The sequence below is a fragment of the Pleurodeles waltl genome, chromosome 4_1 (assembly GCF_031143425.1).
Source record: "Pleurodeles waltl isolate 20211129_DDA chromosome 4_1, aPleWal1.hap1.20221129, whole genome shotgun sequence".
NCBI classification, from domain to species: domain Eukaryota; kingdom Metazoa; phylum Chordata; class Amphibia; order Caudata; family Salamandridae; genus Pleurodeles; species Pleurodeles waltl.
The window spans coordinates 76,647,717-76,660,200 of record NC_090442.1 but is presented as its reverse complement, the minus strand read 5'-3'; the positions used below and the strand labels follow the sequence as shown (position 1 = coordinate 76,660,200).

The following is a 12,484-nucleotide window of genomic DNA, read 5'->3' as shown; positions in this document are numbered from 1 at the left end:
CTGGTCTGGAAGGGGGCACAATTGCAGTGGTAACACCATCCACAGATAGTGAAAATTCCTCTGAGGTGCCATTTTCTGGCTCCTCTTCCTCATCATCCTCTAAATGGGCTTCTGCCCAGGCCCTCAGCGCCACTTGAAAGTCCTCCTTTCTGGAGGCCCCTTGGGTGGGTACCCTCAGTGCCCTGCAGAATCCTCTTAGTTGTTTGACCGTATATGTATCCAACTGGACTAGGTCAAAGTCCCCTGTCTGAGACCCAGTCAGAGACATGTTGAGTGAGGATTTAGTTTTTGAAAATTGTCAGGAAAAAAATCGGGTTTTCAAAAAGAGATAAAGACCAAGTTGACCTTCAACTGTGGGTAGGTAGTGAAATACTTAGCTACTGTATGTCACTGCACAAATACAAGTCCTATCCTCACCGCTGATCACCAATGTTAGAAATGGGTTTTTTGGTTGGCAGTCAGGTTACCCCCTATCCAAGCAAAAGCCCTCACTCTAGTCAGGGTAAGTCACACACAATCCAAGATTATCCTGTGCCCACCCTCTGGTAGCTTGGCACGAGCAGTCAGGCTTAACTTAGAAGGCAATGTGTAAAGTATTTGTGCAATAAATCATACAATACCACCATATAGCACCACAAAAATACACCACACAGTGTTTAGAAAAATATATAATATTTATCAGGATAATTGTAGGTCAAAAAGAATAAGGTTGCAATGGAAACTTGTAGAAATATCACGGAAAAGTGATATAAAATGTCTTAAGTCTTTAGAATATAAACAAAGTCTCTTTCAAGCACAAAGTACCTGGTTTCTGGTGGAAAATCTCCTCAGAGGGCCACAGGAGAAGAGGTGCGTGGAAAACTGGTGTGTGCGTCGATTTCTCCTCAGCACACACGGACTTGCGTCGTTATTTTTCACGCGGGGAAGTCGGCGTCGTTTTCCGGCGCGTGGACAGTCTCTTTCTGTGGATCCCGGGGATTACCAGATGTTCCGGGTCTGTGCGTGGATTTTCCTGCTTGTTCTCCGGCTGCGCGTCGGTCTGCGGGGCTGCGCGTCGAAATTACGATCTCACGGCAGGCGTCGCGTCGATTTCTCCTCTAGACTTCGATCTGCGGGGCTGCGCGTTGAAATTACGATCTCACGGCAGGCGTCGCGTCGATTTCTCCTCTAGAGGTCGGGCGGCGTTGTCCTTGCGAGGCCGTGGGTCGGATCTTCGATCGTCCCCAGAGCGTCGCGTTGATCAGCGTCGGAGTGCGGCGTTTTTCTCGCCGCGAAACAAGTTGTGCGTCGAAATTTTCGGCGCACGGAGCGTCCAAGTAAAAGAGAGAAGTCTTTTTGGCCCTGAGACTTCAAGGAACAGGAGGCAAGCTCTATCCAAGCCCTTGGAGAGCACTTTCACAGCCAGACAAGAGTTCAGCAAGGCAGCAGGCCAACAGCAAGGCAGCAGTCCTTTGTAGAAAGCAGACAGGTGAGTCCTTTGAGAAGCCAGGCAGTTCTTCTTGGCAGGATGTAGTTTCTGGTTTATGTTTCTTCTCCAGCAAGTGTCTGATGAGGTAGGGCAGAGGTCCTGTTTTATACCCAAATGTGCCTTTGAAGTGGGGGAGACTTCAAAGAGTGGCTAAGAAGTGCACCAGGTCCCCTTTCAGTTCAATCCTGTCTGCCAGGGTCCCAGTAGGGGGTGTGGCAGTCCTTTGTGTGAGAGCAGGCCCTCCACCCTCCCAGCCCAGGAAGACCCATTCAAAATGCAGATGTATGCAAGTGAGGCTGAGTACCCTGTGTTTGGGGTGTGTCTGAGTGAATGCACAGGGAGCTGTCAACCAAGCCCAGCCAGACGTGGATTGTAAGGCACAGAAAGATTTAAGTGCAAAGAAATGCTCACTTTCTAAAAGTGGCATTTCTAGAATAGTAATATTAAATCCGACTTCACCAGTCAGCAGGATTTTGTATTACCATTCTGGCCATACTAAATATGACCTTCCTGCTCCTTTCTGATCAGCAGCTGCCACTTCAACAGTGTATGAGGGCAGCCCCAATGTTAGCCTATGAAGGGAGCAGGTCTCACAGTAGTGTAAAAACGAATTTAGGAGTTTTACACTACCAGGACATATAACTACACAAGTACATGTCCTGCCTTTTACCTTCACAGCACCCTGCCCTAGGAGTTACCTAGGGCCCACATTAAGGGTGACTTATATGTAGAAAAAGGGGAGTTCTAGGCTTGGCAAGTACTTTTAAATGCCAAGTCGAGGTGGCAGTGAAACTGCACACACAGGCCTTGCAATGGCAAGCCTGAGACAAGGTTAAGGGGGCTACTTAAGTGGGTGGCACAACCAGTGCTGCAGGTCCACTAGTAGCATTTAATCTACAGGCACTAGGCACATGTAGTGCACATTACTAGGGACCTATAAGTAGATTAAATAGTCCAATCAGGTATGAGCCAGGGTTACTAAGGAAGAGAGCATATGCACTTTAGCACTGGTTAGCAGTGGTAAAGTGCGCAGAGTCTAAAAGCCAGCAAAACAGGGTCCAAAAAGTGGAGGGAGGCAGGCAAAAAGTTAGGGGTGACCACCCTAAGGCATGTCAGGTCTAACAATCCTTAAGACTGTTGTGCGAAAATTAACAGTTTTCACACTCACGCCCAGTAACTGCACCATGGATCAATTCGAGTAAAACAAGAGTTCGTACATTGGCACACAGAGACAAAATGAAATTTGTGTACACAGCATGATACTGTGTACTTTAATACATCTTTCTACATTCTGTAGTGTGCAGCACACAGATAATGTTTTACGGCATGGATTTATTAACAAGCATTGCTTCTAATAATTGAGCATATAGCAGAAATTGCAGGTGCAAAGAAAAAATACATGGGTAAACAAATCACAAGTTTCTAAATTCCACTGTATTTACCACAGCACAGCTGATTTGTTGTGCTTTAAGAAACACTGTGTGCCTGTACAGCAGCAAAGATGTGAGTGTGTGGACACTGTATGCCCGTAATGCTTTCACAAATGTCCTTATACTGTAACAGAAGTCTCTGCAGTGTTAGAACTGAGTTTGGACAGTAGCATGTGTGCTTACTGATAGTAATATGTGTAAGAAACAAATGCCTGCATGCTGTTACTTGTGTCTTTCTCCAGTACCACACCTATTTACTGTAATTAGTATGTAAGGTAACATCGGCTAGACAAAACTGGACCCAAATGCTGGTACACTGTGACTGGCCTGTGTACTGTTTCCGGTGTGTTTCACTAGTATCACACCAGCTTACCGTTACTAGAATGTACAGTAAGACTGGTCCAATATGTATACCATATCAAATTGTTTTACCATAAAACAAAGATATAGCATTGTTAAAGACATTACCACGTGAGGGACACAGAAATTGCATTTTAAAAGACATCTATGTGAACTTGCATCGATTAGAAGAGATAGTGACTGTGTGAGAGTTGTATGGTACTGCTAACCAAAGCACTGTTAAAAAGACGTCTTTCCTCACTAGAGTTGTGTTCTGTCAATGTCTGAGGCAGTGGATTTTTAAATGAGCTAGGAGGCTTAGACTGGCTGCGTCACTGACAGCTTTGCACACTTACTGCAGAGAGTGAGCAGACGAGAGACTAAGACTGAAATCTAGGGCACAGAGTGATTGCAGAAGAGAGTAAGACTCACTCTCACTTCCAGCATGGTGAGTAGACAAGAGAGTAAGCTAGTCCCACAGCTGGAATCCCAGAGTAGGTATAACTCAGTGCTAGTCAGAGTCCATGGTATTATATGTGACGTCTGCACTCTACAGCCTGCTGCTCGCAGTAATAAGGTGTGTGTGAAGGCATATTTCTTGAATGAGGATCTGTATAGCTCAGCAGTAAAGTATGTGACTGCAGATCAAGCGGTCCCTAGTTCAAGTCTTGCTTTCCACTTCTCCTTTTAAGGAACAAAAAAAAATTCTCTCTTACTTCTTTCAATTTCTGGAGATTTCTTGAAAGTATGTCACAGAAAAACCACTAATTAGAAAGAGTTTTAGGTTTTATCTGCGTCCGTAAGAGGGTTGTGTGAAAGGACCAGCAGCTGGTCTCCATAGCAGTCCCTGTGACTAGTGAAGCAAGAGTAAGCTTGAGAGTGAATTGGCACCCTTGGCCTAGGACCTGCTGTCATGCTATGTATTTTGGTATGAATAGTGAAGCAGCAGGTGTGTTGAGTGTGTCCATCAGCTTGTAGCCAGGGGCATGAGTCAGACTGTGTCACAGACCCTGTGACTAATAAATCAACAGGTGGTATAGAGAGCCTATAAAAGAGGAAGCCGTTCTGATGAGATCCACAGCAGCAGTTTCTAGTCCATCCAGTTCCAGATATTACAACAAGGGGGTATAACTCAGTGGTAGAGCATTTGACTGCAGATCAAGAGGTCCCTGGTTCAAATCTGGGTGCCCCCTTAATACTTTAAAGAAGCTGTCAATTTCTTTCTGTATCGCTTTTTTCAATACCTGGGGATTTTTTGAAAGTATGTCACACTAAAACGACTAATTAAGCAAAATAGCTCAAAGTTTTATGTGCATCCTTAAGACTCTTGTTGAAAATTAACAGTTTTCACACTCACACCCAGTAACTGCACAATGGGTCAATTTGGGTGCCCCCTTCACACATGAAAGAAGCTGTCAATTTCTTTCTATATCACTTTCTACAATTCTTGGGGATTTATTGAAAGTATTTCACACTAAAACGACTATTTAAACAAAATAGCTCAAAGTTTTATGTGCATCCTTAAGACTGTTGTGCGAAAATTAACAGTTTTCACACTCACGCCCCGTAACTGCACCATGGATCAATTCGAGTAAAACAAGAGTTCGTACATTGGCACACAGAGACAAATTGAAATTTGTGTACACAGCATCATACTGTGTACTTTAATACATCTTTCTACATTCTGTAGTGTGCAGCACACAGATAATGTTTTACGGCATGGATTTATTAACAAGCATTGCTTCTAATAATTGAGCATATAGCAGAAATTGCAGGTGCAAAGAAAAAATACATGGGTAAACAATTCACAAGTTTCTAAATTCCACTGTATTTACCACAGCACAGCTGATTTGTTGTGCTTTAAGAAACACTGTGTGCCTGTACAGCAGCAAAGATGTGAGTGTGTGGACACTGTATGCCCGTAATGCTTTCACAAATGTCCTTATACTGTAACAGAAGTCTCTGCAGTGTTAGAACTGAGTTTGGACAGTAGCATGTGTGCTTACTGATAGTAATATGTGTAAGAAACAAATGCCTGCATGCTGTTACTTGTGTCTTTCTCCAGTACCACACCTATTTACTGTAATTAGTATGTAAGGTAACATCGGCTAGACAAAACTGGACCCAAATGCTGGTACACTGTGACTGGCCTGTGTACTGTTTTCGGTGTGTTTCACTAGTATCACACCAGCTTACCGTTACTAGAATGTACAGTAAGACTGGTCCAATATGTATACCATATCAAATTGTTTTACCATAAAACAAAGATATAGCATTGTTAAAGACATTACCACGTGAGGGACACAGAAATTGCATTTTAAAAGACATCTATGTGAACTTGCATCGATTAGAAGAGATAGTGACTGTGTGAGAGTTGTATGGTACTGCTAACCAAAGCACTGTTAAAAAGAAGTCTTTCCTCACTAGAGTTGTGTTCTGTCAATGTCTGAGGCAGTGGATTTTTAAATGAGCTAGGAGGCTTAGACTGGCTGAGTCACTGACAGCTTTGCACACTTACTGCAGAGAGAGAGCAGACGAGAGACTAAGACTGAAATTTAGGGCACAGAGTGATTGCAGAAGAGAGTAAGACTCACTCTCACTTCCAGCATGGTGAGTAGACAAGAGAGTAAGCTAGTCCCACAGCTGGAATCCCAGAGTAGGTATAACTCAGTGCTAGTCAGAGTCCATGGTATTATATGTGACGTCTGCACTCTACAGCCTGCTGCTCGCAGTAATAAGGTGTGTGTGAAGGCATATTTCAGGAAAAGAGGATGTGTATAGCTCAGCAGTAAAGTATGTGACTGCAGATCAAGAGGTCCCCAGCTCAAGTCTTGCTTCCCACTTCTCCTTTTAAGGAACAAAAAAAAAATTCTCTGTTACTTATTTCAATTTCTGGAGATTTCTTGAAAGTATGTCACAGAAAAACCACTAATTAAAAAGAGTTTTAGGTTTTATCTGCGTCCGTAAGAGGGTTGTGTGAAAGGACCAGCAGCCGGTCTCCATAGCAGTCCCTGTGACTAGTGAAGCAAGAGTAAGCTTGAGAGTGAATTGGCACCCTTGGCCTAGGACCTGCTGTCATGCTATGTATTTTGGTGTGAATAGTGAAGCATCAGGTGTGTTGAGTGTGTCCATCAGCTTGTAGCCAGGGGCATGAGTCAGGCTGTGTCCCAGACCCTGTGACTAATAAATCAGCAGGTGGTATAGAGAGCCTATAAAAGAGGAAGCCGTTCTGATGAGATCCACAGCAGCAGTTTCTAGTCCATCCACTTCCAGATAGTACAACAAGGGGGTATAGCTCAGTGGTAGAGCATTTGACTGCAGATCAAGAGGTCCCTGGTTCAAATCCGGGTGCCCCCTTAATACTTTAAAGAAGCTGTCAATTTCTTTCTGTATTGCTTTTTTCAATTCTTGGGGATTTATTGAAAGTATGTCACACTAAAACGACTAATTAAGCAAAATAGCTCAAAGTTTTATGTGCATCCTTATGACTCTTGTTGAAAATTAACAGTTTTCACACTCACACCCAGTAACTGCACCATGGATCAATCTGGGTGCCCCCTTCACACATGAAAGAAGCTTTCAATTTCTTTCTATATCACTTTCTACAATTCTTGGGGATTTATTGAAAGTATTTCACACTAAAACGACTATTGAAACAAAATAGCTCAAAGTTTTATGTGCATCCTTAAGACTGTTGTGCGAAAATTGACAGTTTTCACACTCACGCCCAGTAACTGCACCATGGATCAATTCGAGTAAAACAAGAGTTCGTACATTGGCAGACAGGGACAAATTGAAATTTGTGTACACAGCATGATACTGTGTACTTTAATACATCTTTCTACATTCTGTAGTGTGCAGCACACAGATAATGTTTTACGGCATGGATTTATTAACAAGCATTGCTTCTAATAATTGAGCATATAGCAGAAATTGCAGGTGCAAAGAAAAAATACATAGGTAAACAAATCACGAGTTTCTAAATTCCACTGTATTTACCACAGCACAGCTGATTTGTTGTGCTTTAAGAAACACTGTGTGCCTGTACAGCAGCAAAGATGTGAGTGTGTGGACACTGTATGCCCGTAATGCTTTCACAAATGTCCTTATACTGTAACAGAAGTCTCTGCAGTTTTAGAACTGAGTTTGGACAGTAGCATGTGTGCTTACTGATAGTAATATGTGTAAGAAACAAATGCCTGCATGCTGTTACTTGTGTCTTTCTCCAGTAGCACACCTATTTACTGTAATTAGTATGTAAGGTAACGTCGGCTAGACAAAACTGGACCCAAATGCTGGTACACTGTGACTGGCCTGTGTACTGTTTCCAGTATGTTTCACTAGTATCACGCCAGCTTACCGTTACTAGAATGTACAGTAAGACTGGTCCAATATGTATACCATATCAAATTGTTTTACCATAAAACAAAGATATAGCATTGTTAAAGACATTACCACGTGAGGGACACAGAAATTGCATTTTAAAAGACATCTATGTGAACTTGCATCGATTAGAAGAGATAGTGACTGTGTGAGAGTTGTATGGTACTGCTAACCAAAGCACTGTTAAAAAGAAGTCTTTCCTCACTAGAGTTGTGTTCTGTCAATGTCTGAGGCAGTGGATTTTTAAATGAGCTAGGAGGCTTAGACTGGCTGAGTCACTGACAGCTTTGCACACTTACTGCAGAGAGTGAGCAGACGAGAGACTAAGACTGAAATTTAGGGCACAGAGTGATTGCAGAAGAGAGTAAGACTCACTCTCACTTCCAGCATGGTGAGTAGACAAGAGAGTAAGCTAGTCCCACAGCTGGAATCCCAGAGTAGGTATAACTCAGTGCTAGTCAGAGTCCATGGTATTATATGTGACGTCTGCACTCCACAGCCTGCTGCTCGCAGTAATAAGGTGTGTGTGAAGGCATATTTCAGGAAAAGAGGATGTGTATAGCTCAGCAGTAAAGTATGTGACTGCAGATCAAGAGGTCCCCAGCTCAAGTCTTGCTTCCCACTTCTCCTTTTAAGGAACAAAAAAAAAATTCTCTGTTACTTATTTCAATTTCTGGAGATTTCTTGAAAGTATGTCACAGAAAAACCACTAATTAAAAAGAGTTTTAGGTTTTATCTGCGTCCGTAAGAGGGTTGTGTGAAAGGACCAGCAGCCGGTCTCCATAGCAGTCCCTGTGACTAGTGAAGCAAGAGTAAGCTTGAGAGTGAATTGGCACCCTTGGCCTAGGACCTGCTGTCATGCTATGTATTTTGGTGTGAATAGTGAAGCATCAGGTGTGTTGAGTGTGTCCATCAGCTTGTAGCCAGGGGCATGAGTCAGGCTGTGTCCCAGACCCTGTGACTAATAAATCAGCAGGTGGTATAGAGAGCCTATAAAAGAGGAAGCCGTTCTGATGAGATCCACAGCAGCAGTTTCTAGTCCATCCACTTCCAGATAGTACAACAAGGGGGTATAGCTCAGTGGTAGAGCATTTGACTGCAGATCAAGAGGTCCCTGGTTCAAATCCGGGTGCCCCCTTAATACTTTAAAGAAGCTGTCAATTTCTTTCTGTATCGCTTTTTTCAATTCTTGGGGATTTATTGAAAGTATGTCACACTAAAACGACTAATTAAGCAAAATAGCTCAAAGTTTTATGTGCATCCTTATGACTCTTGTTGAAAATTAACAGTTTTCACACTCACACCCAGTAACTGCACCATGGATCAATCTGGGTGCCCCCTTCACACATGAAAGAAGCTTTCAATTTCTTTCTATATCACTTTCTACAATTCTTGGGGATTTATTGAAAGTATTTCACACTAAAACGACTATTTAAACAAAATAGCTCAAAGTTTTATGTGCATCCTTAAGACTGTTGTGCGAAAAATAACAGTTTTCACACTCACGCCCAGTAACTGCACCATGGATCAATTGGAGTAAAACAAGAGTTCGTACATTGGCACACAGGGACAAATTGAAATTTGTGTACACAGCATGATACTGTGTACTTTAATACATCTTTCTACATTCTGTAGTGTGCAGCACACAGATAATGTTTTACGGCATGGATTTATTAACAAGCATTGCTTCTAATAATTGAGCATATAGCAGAAATTGCAGGTGCAAAGAAAAAATACATAGGTAAACAAATCACGAGTTTCTAAATTCCACTGTATTTACCACAGCACCGCTGATTTGATGTGCTTTAAGAAACACTGTGTGCCTGTACAGCAGCAAAGATGTGAGTGTGTGGACACTGTATGCCCGTAATGCTTTCACAAATGTCCTTATACTGTAACAGAAGTCTCTGCAGTTTTAGAACTGAGTTTGGACAGTAGCATGTGTGCTTACTGATAGTAATATGTGTAAGAAACAAATGCCTGCATGCTGTTACTTGTGTCTTTTTCCAGTAGCACACCTATTTACTGTAATTAGTATGTAAGGTAACGTCGGCTAGACAAAACTGGACCCAAATGCTGGTACACTGTGACTGGCCTGTGTACTGTTTCCAGTATGTTTCACTAGTATCACGCCAGCTTACCGTTACTAGAATGTACAGTAAGACTGGTCCAATATGTATACCATATCAAATTGTTTTACCATAAAACAAAGATATAGCATTGTTAAAGACATTACCACGTGAGGGACACAGAAATTGCATTTTAAAAGACATCTATGTGAACTTGCATCGATTAGAAGAGATAGTGACTGTGTGAGAGTTGTATGGTACTGCTAACCAAAGCACTGTTAAAAAGAAGTCTTTCCTCACTAGAGTTGTGTTCTGTCAATGTCTGAGGCAGTGGATTTTTAAATGAGCTAGGAGGCTTAGACTGGCTGAGTCACGGACAGCTTTGCACACTTCCTGCAGAGAGTGAGCAGACGAGAGACTAAGACTGAAATTTAGGGCACAGAGTGATTGCAGAAGAGAGTAAGACTCACTCTCACTTCCAGCATGGTGAGTAGACAAGAGAGTAAGCTAGTCCCACAGCTGGAATCCCAGAGTAGGTATAACTCAGTGCTAGTCAGAGTCCATGGTATTATATGTGACGTCTGCACTCTACAGCCTGCTGCTCGCAGTAATAAGGTGTGTGTGAAGGCATATTTCAAGAAAAGAGGATGTGTATAGCTCAGCAGTAAAGTATGTGACTGCAGATCAAGAGGTCCCCAGCTCAAGTCTTGCTTCCCACTTCTCCTTTTAAGGAACAAAAAAAAAATTCTCTGTTACTTATTTCAATTTCTGGAGATTTCTTGAAAGTATGTCACAGAAAAACCACTAATTAAAAAGAGTTTTAGGTTTTATCTGCGTCCGTAAGAGGGTTGTGTGAAAGGACCAGCAGCCGGTCTCCATAGCAGTCCCTGTGACTAGTGAAGCAAGAGTAAGCTTGAGAGTGAATTGGCACCCTTGGCCTAGGACCTGCTGTCATGCTATGTATTTTGGTGTGAATAGTGAAGCATCAGGTGTGTTGAGTGTGTCCATCAGCTTGTAGCCAGGGGCATGAGTCAGGCTGTGTCCCAGACCCTGTGACTAATAAATCAGCAGGTGGTATAGAGAGCCTATAAAAGAGGAAGCCGTTCTGATGAGATCCACAGCAGCAGTTTCTAGTCCATCCACTTCCAGATAGTGCAACAAGGGGGTATAGCTCAGTGGTAGAGCATTTGACTGCAGATCAAGAGGTCCCTGGTTCAAATCCGGGTGCCCCCTTAATACTTTAAAGAAGCTGTCAATTTCTTTCTGTATCGCTTTTTTCAGTTCTTGGGGATTTATTGAAAGTATGTCACACTAAAACGACTAATTAAGCAAAATAGCTCAAAGTTTTATGTGCATCCTTATGACTCTTGTTGAAAATTAACAGTTTTCACACTCACACCCAGAAACTGCACCATGGATCAATCTGGGTGCCCCCTTCACACATGAAAGAAGCTTTCAATTTCTTTCTATATCACTTTCTACAATTCTTGGGGATTTATTGAAAGTATTTCACACTAAAACGACGATTTAAACAAAATAGCTCAAAGTTTTATGTGCATCCTTAAGACTGTTGTGCGAAAATTAACAGTTTTCACACTCACGCCCAGTAACTGCACCATGGATCAATTCGAGTAAAACAAGAGTTCGTACATTGGCACACAGGGACAAATTGAAATTTGTGTACACAGCATGATACTGTGTACTTTAATACATGTTTCTACGTTCTGTAGTGTGCAGCACACAGATAATGTTTTACGGCATGGATTTATTAACAAGCATTGCTTCTAATAATTGAGCATATAGCACAAATTGCAGGTGCAAAGAAAAAATGCATAGGTAAACAAATCACAAGTTTCTAAATTCCACTGTATTTACCACAGCACAGCTGATTTGTTGTGCTTTAAGAAACACTGTGTGCCTGTACAGCAGCAAAGATGTGAGTGTGTGGACACTGTATGCCCGTAATGCTTTCACAAATGTCCTTATACTGTAACAGAAGTCTCTGCAGTTTTAGAACTGAGTTTGGACAGTAGCATGTGTGCTTACTGATAGTAATATGTGTAAGAAACAAATGCCTGCATGCTGTTACTTGTGTCTTTCTCCAGTAGAACACCTATTTACTGTAATTAGTATGTAAGGTAACGTCGGCTAGACAAAACTGGACCCAAATGCTGGTACACTGTGACTGGCCTGTGTACTGTTTCCAGTGTGTTTCACTAGTATCACGCCAGCTTACCGTTACTAGAATGTACAGTAAGACTGGTCCAATATGTATACCATATCAAATTGTTTTACCATAAAACAAAGATATAGCATTGTTAAAGACATTACCACGTGAGGGACACAGAAATTGCATTTTAAAAGACATCTATGTGAACTTGCATCGATTAGAAGAGATAGTGACTGTGTGAGAGTTGTATGGTACTGCTAACCAAAGCACTGTTAAAAAGAAGTCTTTCCTCACTAGAGTTGTGTTCTGTCAATGTCTGAGGCAGTGGATTTTTAAATGAGCTAGAAGGCTTAGACTGGCTGAGTCACTGACAGCTTTGCACACTTACTGCAGAGAGTGAGCAGACGAGAGACTAAGACTGAAATTTAGGGCACAGAGTGATTGCAGAAGAGAGTAAGACTCACTCTCACTTCCAGCATGGTGAGTAGACAAGAGAGTAAGCTAGTCCCACAGCTGGAATCCCAGAGTAGGTATAACTCAGTGCTAGTCAGAGTCCATGGTATTATATGTGACGTCTGCACTCTACAGCCTGCTGCTCGCAGTAATAAGGTGTGTGTGAAGGCAT

General features: G+C 42.3%; 4 non-coding genes across 4 annotated transcripts; all 4 read left to right on the top strand.

The window, feature by feature from the left end:
* Positions 1–4,358: 4,358 nt before the first annotated feature.
* On the top strand, positions 4,359–4,430 carry TRNAC-GCA (transfer RNA cysteine (anticodon GCA)). The gene has a single exon. It is a non-coding gene; the product is annotated as a tRNA-Cys (tRNA).
* A 2,092-nt stretch (positions 4,431–6,522) lies between these two features.
* TRNAC-GCA (transfer RNA cysteine (anticodon GCA)) lies at positions 6,523–6,594 on the top strand. Its single transcript has one exon. It is a non-coding gene; the product is annotated as a tRNA-Cys (tRNA).
* Positions 6,595–8,686: 2,092 nt separating this feature from the next.
* On the top strand, positions 8,687–8,758 carry TRNAC-GCA (transfer RNA cysteine (anticodon GCA)). Its single transcript has one exon. It is a non-coding gene; the product is annotated as a tRNA-Cys (tRNA).
* Positions 8,759–10,850: 2,092 nt separating this feature from the next.
* On the top strand, positions 10,851–10,922 carry TRNAC-GCA (transfer RNA cysteine (anticodon GCA)). The gene has a single exon. It is a non-coding gene; the product is annotated as a tRNA-Cys (tRNA).
* Positions 10,923–12,484: the final 1,562 nt, after the last annotated feature.